We start from the raw sequence: 8901 nt of genomic DNA on the forward strand, positions 1-8901 counted from the left end.
ACAAGTATGTCAAGGAGTCAAGAAGGCTGAAGTGAAACGCTGGTACAGTTACTCACTTTTGAGGTAGCATATATATTAGATGAGAGACCTTTCAGGGTAGTGAAATAGTGAAGAGGGCTCTTTAAGCCTTGTCAGAGCCCTGGCACAGAGGCAATTAACAAACCCAGCCACTGATCAAACCTCTCTCTTCATTAATGGGAAGGCTCATGAATATACAGTGGGCTGCCCATCAGTGACAGGAGAAAATTAAAATTTGCATTCAGCCACTTAGGCTGTTAGAAGCTTAATTCTTCTAGGAATTATGCTTCAGGTAGAGGACTTACGTTCCCCAAAAAAGCAAAGATTGTCTAGAAGACAGCATCTTCTGGAACTCTCTAACCCTTTCAGGACTGAAACAGCTGTAGGAATTTTAACTTTTGGAGGATGGGAGGAAGGCACAAGGTCTGAAAAGTGAATCTATAAAATTTCTGGCTATCTTTACTCACAAAAGACGTTTAAACACATGCTTACAGCAACTCCAGTGGGATTCAGCCACTTGTTCTAAGATGAATAGTGATTTGAAGAATCACGGTCAATAAGCATATATACTCAATTAGCGGTCACACAGTGACTGTTTCTTCTGGCTCACCAAAAAGCTTGAATTCTGGGATGCTGCTGACTAGGTAGAAGAATCTCTTTGCAATCAAGCCAGATTTGCTTAGTAAATTTAAACAAATACTGAAAAGAGTGTGGAAACTACTTGACAAGTTTAACCTCACTTTCTGTTCATCAAAGTCCCTGGTATAAATTATTCTTTCAGTTCTGTCTCACAAACACCCTTTTCTTATCTTGAGCTGTTTTTCAACAATACCGGTATCACTTCAGAGAAAAACTGCCACTTCCACATCTAAAGTACAAGATGGAGTTACCTCCAGTCAGTGTGTTTTTGATGGCAGTCAGTCTGTCTAGTCTTCAAAATGCAACTTTTTACAAAGATCTGGAGGTTTCAATTTATTTTTTTTTAACTTGATCAGAAGTCACTATATTATTACCATTTTTAAAAGCACAAGAAAGTCTTACATCTCTCCTAATATAATCATGTTCTTAAGTTTTAAAAAAAAAAAAAAATTACATTTATAGATTGTTATCCTAAGACCACTAGTATGAACAATTGAATGCTTTGGAGTAGGAGGTTGGAGATCAGTCACCAAAATTCATTGTCAGTCCAGGCAGTACTCAAGCAATAATGAGATGCAGGCAAGCACCTAAGCATAAGTATCTCAATTATGGTTTAAATGTACAGATTGATATAGAATATAAAGTGCGGTGAAAGCTACATCCCACTCTGAAACATGGCAAGCAGTCACTAAAGAGAGGAGGAAAGAATTTTACTCACTGAAGGGAAGTATTGTCTCCTAGCTAGTTAGATATAGGCAGCAACCCCTTGGCTAACGAAGCAATATATACATATCGAAGGAGGGGAAACAATTCTGGTTTTCATTAAGAAGAATGGCCTGATTATCTCCTGCGTAAGCATGGATTAACATGAGTTTTGGAGCAAAAGAATGGGTCTGTCTGGATGACCCTGAAGGACTGGAGGGGAGGAGAGCTAGCACTCCACCAAAGGGCAGGAAGGGGAGCAAGCGGAGATGTCAGCATACCTGAAGATGCACAAACGGGTGTTTCCCTGTTGAAAGCTAAAAGAAGCTGTAATGGGCAGGATTTCAGGTGGAGGCTACTGAGCAGAGGCAATCGGAGACAGGAGGGAAAGACCCAAGTCCCAAATGATAACTTCTCAAATGGACATAGTATTACATGATTAAGGGAGAAAGACCTTTCTTACACAACCTTGCTTTAAGTACACCAGGCAAGGTTTTCTTTCACTTCTGCATGTATATCTTTTTTGTAATGGTTTGTTACTGTGCTGGTTTGGGATGTTGTGAATAAATGCTTGCATTTGCATTCTACTACAACTGAGCCTGAGTGGGATTTAACGTAACTGGAAGAGCACAACACTGGTAGCCTGAAAAAGTCTATATACTGGGTTATCTCAATAAACCCTGCCTCCTTAGTACATAGTCCTACACTTAAAGGGTAACAAACAGGCTACATTTGTCACACAAGTCAGATGGAGGGCTTGAACCACAGACGTCAGGAGACAGTCATGGTTAAATGTGAGGCTTGCAGGGAAAATGTCATAGTATCGTTTCCACTGCGTTAAAGCCTGAAAGGATCTTCAGAAAAATAGAACAAAGTCACATGCTCCGCAAGCTGCTCATAACTTTTGAGTGAAAACTGTATAGGAGATAAGACATAAACATTTTATGAACCAGTAAGCTTACAATATCATCTTCCAGTGCAGCAGGCTCTTTCCAAAAGCTTTACAATGCATTGTTCTTGGTTCCCCCAGGGGTTTTCTCCTTTTTCGACAGTGGAATGATATGAATTCCAAAGGCAGGAGATTTTATAAAGGGAGAAGAGAAGATGTTTCATTCAAAACCAAAATGGGAAAATTATTGTATTTAGCTGACATTTAGACTTCAAGTTTATCTGTATTATGAGAGTCCATAACCTGGAATTGCTCTTCCAACCTCTTACTCTGCCTTTACCTCTTGTACTTCTCTGAAAGTGTCAGTTTTAGTGTAGGTCTCTGATGCTCAGAAACAAAAAGAAAAGGCTTTTTCTTTAACACTTCTGTGTTCTGGAATCATTTATAAAAACAAAGTAATCATTATTTAAGTTAATGTTTTGTCTCTAAGTATGTATTTGTTATTATATTTTTAATTATTGTTATCACAACATTGTTTGCAAGATCCTGCCAAGATTATATTTGCCTGTCATAACAGGAGGGTCAAAAAACATGTTAAGGGCCATTGTGCTGAAGAAAAACTAGCCTAGGTGGACAAGCCAAATTAAGAGATAAATGGATGCAAAGTCAGATGAAAGAGCTCGCTTAAATCCGCAAAGCTTATCTGTGGCAGTGGCTCCAGAAAACCCAGATCTTACTGAAACAAAACTGTCGGATCTAACAGTCTATCAAGCTTTGAAAAAGTTTGGTCACACATCTGAAATCCACAGTTAATCTCACCCAAATTTCGCAACTCAAATTCCTACCCAAAAGCTATCTGGGATAAAATTAAAACCACGAAACAACCCATGTTCATTGTTTGTATTTGTTTTATTAAACTGCTTCTCCATTCCTCACTAGTTCCCTTCAGCCTAGTGATATCTGTCCCCAGATCTTGAAAAACTGTAACATTCTGTACAGAAATAAGCTTACAGACAGCATCATCTGTGTCAGGTGACTCTCTATAAGCAGACTGTCCCCGAGGGACATGGTCAGTGGAGAAGAGAAAGCATCAGTCGTTAGATAGTCCCCAAGTGTTGGCTGATGCCTCAAATCAGGAGGAAGGCACAGTGGCACACTCTGCCTGAAGGGTAGTAAGAAACTTGAGCAAATCTGTGTGGGCAGGAAACATGAGTCACTCTTCATAAATATAGAAAATTTAGCCAAGGCAATTGCTAGATTTCCCATATATCATCTGAAGCTGTATCATTTGAAGCATCCACTTCTGAGGTAGAAATCCTTACACAGCATTTCGCATACCGTGCATATGGCTGAGTACTTTGTGTGAGCAAAACAGATAATGAAATCAAACAAGTTTTCAAAACATTGTTTCCCCACTTAATTTTGAATGCTGTGCAATGGGGATAGAGCAAAGATGCTTTGCACCAAAAAGCAGTCAAAAACTCGCATCTTTGTTTTAGTATCTGGCTTCCGCATTGATGAAGATGGAGGAGTACAAGGCATGGAACTGCCATCAATAACAGAATAGTTCACTCCATTCTTTACACTTTATGAACTGGAAAATGCAATATACTGCATTCCTGTATGCTTATTATGTGAAGAACTCTAGTCTTCTGGTGGAGAGCAGTTATTGAGAAATATGATGGAATTTCTTTCTTCAACTTACAGTACGACTGTTAGAAGAATGGAGGAAAAGGTAAAGAAATAAATGACAAGTTCTATTACAGGTTTTGTTTTTTAAAAAGAAATTTACTCCACATAAATTGTATATTCTCTACTGTCTGGCACACAACACCTGGTTTTAGTCTTCAAAGCAGATCAACAGAAAAAAAATGTATTGTTGACAAATAATAATTAGGTGGATATGCATAATCCTAATCTTTTTTTTTTTTTTTCCATTCTATAGTCAACATAATACTGTTATTGCATGCAGTGGCTTCCAACTGTGGCAGGTTACCAAAGCTCTAACCAAACCTTCTGGACAAGATTTGGGAACAAACAGGCATTCTGACACTTTCACTTTAGGAAGCTTTCCCAATACATTATTTTTGAAGCATCTGATGACTACACTGAGAGTCATGATCTACTCTGGTAAATTCAGAATTCCTCGTAGTTGTGTGATAACACGTTCAGCCTTCTCTGCTCTCAGGCCACTAACTAACAGCAAAATGTTGGAAATTCAAAACGTCACCTCATTAATCAAACTAAAATCAGTGTAACATATGCATATAATGGAGCATGGAAGAGGCGGAGTTCAAGGGTGCTCACCTGGTCTCAATCATTTACACTTCTGTGCTTTTGCCCCTAACATAGTGCCATGGTACACAAGCAAGCACGGACGACCTTAAAGAACACTACTTGTGCCAACAGAAATGCCACATACTGGCCAAATGTCTTCTTCCTCTGGAAACTCACCCATAATTTAATATATCCCTTTCACCCCAATAGGTTCTTCTGCAACATTAACAGAGATAATACTATTCCACCACTTGCCACACCACTTGTCCCACCTTTCTGTCAGTGCTCTGCAACTGGTGCTTGGCAGCATGTGTGCCCATCTCTTCACTGGGGTTATCTGTAGGTGAAGATCTCCAGCAACACAAATAGTTTCTTGGTCTGGTTTACACCCCTAGTGTTTTCCTCTTGGTGGGGAAGAAGCTGAAACAATACATGTGTTTTTAAGAGCAATGTCATGGCCCAGTGTCATGAGGCACTGCCAGCTTGGCTGTCCCTGCCAGGCCCTAGAAGAACAGCATGAGATCTCAAGCTGCTCTTGCTCAACAGAGGGGTGGGGATGTATTTTCTGAAGCTCTTGGTCCAACTCAGACACAGAAAATGGGTCACTATGAAACTCAGTTCTTCCCATCTGAAATGTATCCACAATATAGACTTCTATTCTGTTCCGGTCTATTTTCTACACCAAGGACCTTGCTTGCTTGTGATACTCTGCAATGTCGAAGGGGAAGGATGGAGAGAAAATACTGACGGTAATGGATAGCAGGTAAAGAAAAGACCTTGAGTGATACACCACAGAACAAAATATTTTGCCCCTCCTGCCTCAAACAAGAAAAGCAAAATCCCTTTCAAATGAGAGAAATTAAATTATGCTAAGGTGAACACCCTCCAGGCCTGTCAGCTGTCCTTTCCTTCAGTAAAATAGTATTAGTCAGCAAAGGACATTTAATTCTTCCTCTTATGGTTTTTCATTAACCAAGCATACTATTGGTTCTCATAAATTATATGCATCCCAAAATGCTTGTTGGTAGTCTCAGTCACTCAGAGACAAGCAATACGAGAACAGAATATTAATAACTGTGTCATAAGCAGCTCTTGCCAAAGTACATTTAAATTAATGGATCTCAGAAATTATTTCTTTTCTAATGAGAACCATTAAACACGAGACTGAATTTTAGCAACATCTGAAAAGGCATAAGAGACTGTCAATGGTTTCAAAGTCTAAGCAGCAGCTTGAGCACTTGGTCTCTAAGGTGAAGAAAAAATATATGGGAAAAAAGTCTTAAAAACAGTTGAACTAAACATTTTACAAACAAGTTAAAACTACAGGTAAAACTGATAAAAAATTTTGCATTGGGATTACCAATTATAATACGCTAAAAGTGAACCTAGAGAAAATGGACCAAGTGAATGTATGGAAAAATATAATGCCCTTGCGTGGAAGAACTTAATATCTAAATACATAATAGAAAGATAAGAAATGGATGATACAAGCAAGCAAACAAAATCAAGTGAAAGGCCATTATATTTACCATATTCTGTGCACTCCAATCATTCATTATCCAGCCAAAAAGTTAAACCCTGTGCATTAAAATAGTATTTAAAAACAGTGGAAACACGCAAAGAGAAAGCTTAGGGGAGAGCAAAGTCAGTGGCACTCAACAAAATTTGAATGGAAGAATTGCTGAAGGCAGCAAAGTTTCTATCTAGCTTCTAATACTCTGTGGTTCCTTTTAGCTGGCAGCTGTAATTTCACCACCAAAAAATTACATAACGTACAATAAATACCAGAAAATAAACGTAGCACTTAGGAATATGCTGGATCAGCTACCATCACCTCTATTTTACTGTATTTTCTGTTACCCACCTCCAAATATTTCACTGGAAGATGTAAACATTTTTACAACACAATGCAAATAGGTGGCATAGCCCATCTTGATGAAAGTCTCGCTGAAACATGGATAATTACCTGACATAGTGGTTTAAGTGCACCAGAGCCCGAATATAGTAGTTTTTAACAGCCACATAGCTTTTTGTGTCCTTGCTGCCTGTATAAACAGTCCTTTTCCGAATCCAAAATCCAAACCCAGTCTTCAGTACACACAGTATTTATCATCTGTGAGGAAGTTTCATAGTTCAAAAAAATAGTGCCTTCATGCATATAAGTTTTCAAGGTTTTGAAAACTAGTAATAAAAATAATAATAAAAAAGCAGCTTTTATCCAGCTGCAGAGCCAACAGTTACAAAATTACCTACCCTATTTACTTACCAAGATTTAGAGGGTCACAAAAGATGACAATGAGCCTTTCCAGAACAAAGACAGTCACTATAAATTGAATACTGCCATTTTTCAGTATTTTGCCTACACTACTACAAGAATATGGGGAATAATTCTGTCTGGGTTTCACCTTCAATTTTGCAATTTTCAATTTGAGGTAACTAAGGCCAGGCAAATGATGCACAGTGATGAACCAATACAAGTTATTTTTCTCAGGAGCTATTAATGTTGATGCCTAACAACGGAAAATCCTATTTAAATTTGTAAGTATGATCAGTCTTCTAAAGGAACAAATTCTGACTAGAAGAACTGTCATACGAGATATTGCAGCTAGAACACAGCCTGAAATCAGATCCAGAGATCCTGGCTGTCATTTTCTAGTACATTAATTAATACATTGATCTTTCCCTCTGAACCTCTAATGAGGCCCAGCTTCCTCCGCCCACACGGAGGGAGAATCTTTAATATGACTTAATCGCTAACAGAAGTTTGAGTCAGTAGATTCATCATCCTTAACGTCAGTCATTTCCCCAGAGCAGGAACTAAGAGAACCATAGCAAAATGGAGGACCCTCTGGACAGAAAAGCCCAGAGACACCACAGTCTTTTCCCCAACAGCTGATTTAGGCATGAATTAGGAAGACAATACCATTTTGCTACAATGATCCTTGGCAATTGTTTTCTGTCAGAGATACACCTTAGGGAGACTGTAGGTTATCTCCTATCATCTGTGTTCCATTAGCAAATGTAACTCCAAAGGGTTCTGGTAATTCCTTTGAAAGGTTGAGAAAACCCAGTTTGAGCAGAATGGAAGAGAAACACAAGTGGAAACCTCACAAGTCCCTGTGGTCTGTCAAGGAAGTACATTCGTTTCATGAATCTTCTGTTTCAACATTAAAAGTGATGGGCAATATTCTTCTACTACATCAGTACTGCAATTTTAAATGTCTGCAATGGCAAATGACATAAAAATGGTTAGTTTGCAATGCTATTAAGCACCGCTGCGGTTCCAGGTCTCTGAGTTCTCCTACCACTCTCTCCACTGCCCCAAATAACCATCTCTGTGCCATCTAGTGCCAGCATGCCTTTCCTGGACCTGGTCTTCCATCCTCTTCCATCCAACACCCACTGAACCCTTTCTCCAAAGGTTTAAACAGTTCTATGATATTTGGTGGCATACAAAGACAAATGAAACGTCAGTTCTGTGAAACATTAAAATGCTGTTCTGCGCTTACTATCCTGAAAGGTGCCCCTGAACTTAACACTGGTGATGGTACTGTCCTTCCTGAGTAAAAGAAAGAAAGCTAGCGGCCTATATGGGTATTATTAAACTCTCTCCCTCCTAAATTTTCCATCTTGCACTGATGCTCATGCACTATCCTTGGCTTGCCATTGCAGGGTCAGGAAAACTGACATCACTGTGGCAACTTGTCAGTATCAGGCAGATGGCATAGATTCGAATATAAAGATAAACTGGGTAAAACATGGAAACCTACTGCGTGTTGTTAAGACATTAGACTTATGGGACAGTTCAATTACATGTTAGATGATGATCTTTGGCAGATATGGCATAATTTTTTCCAAAGCTAGGTAATTATTTATTATCTTTAAACAATTTCAAGTAATCAAATATTTATACATCCCTTTTCCTTTGTCTTTGCATTGAATGAGTCTACTTAATTTATAGCAACTGCCACAACATAGAAATAAGAGGAACTTTGCCTACAAACCAGTGACAAACATTCATGATGTTGTCAGGCTGTCTCAAGCTTTTTAGTTTTGATCTGTGTGAATCTTACAATAATTATTGCTGTCACATCTGAATGGTATAGTGTTAAAATTTAGAGTAGGAAATGGCTTGAAAACTTAACAAGAATGAATAAAGGAGGCATTACTGAATTTTTAGTATCTGAGCAATTTTACAAAATTATTTTACAATTTTTCAGAGTTCAGCTACGAATTCAATCCTGAGAGCAATACTCACAGTCATTCTGAATTTGAACAGAAAAAAAATCAGGATCTTGTTATTACAGATAACAGTTTATTTTATTTACACTTTTGCATGTCTGTTACTAATTTTATCTAAGCAATTCATACTGTAT

The sequence above is a fragment of the Charadrius vociferus genome, unplaced genomic scaffold, assembly GCF_000708025.1.
Source record: "Charadrius vociferus isolate BGI_N301 unplaced genomic scaffold, ASM70802v2 scaffold195, whole genome shotgun sequence".
In the NCBI taxonomy this organism is placed as follows: Eukaryota; Metazoa; Chordata; class Aves; order Charadriiformes; family Charadriidae; genus Charadrius; species Charadrius vociferus.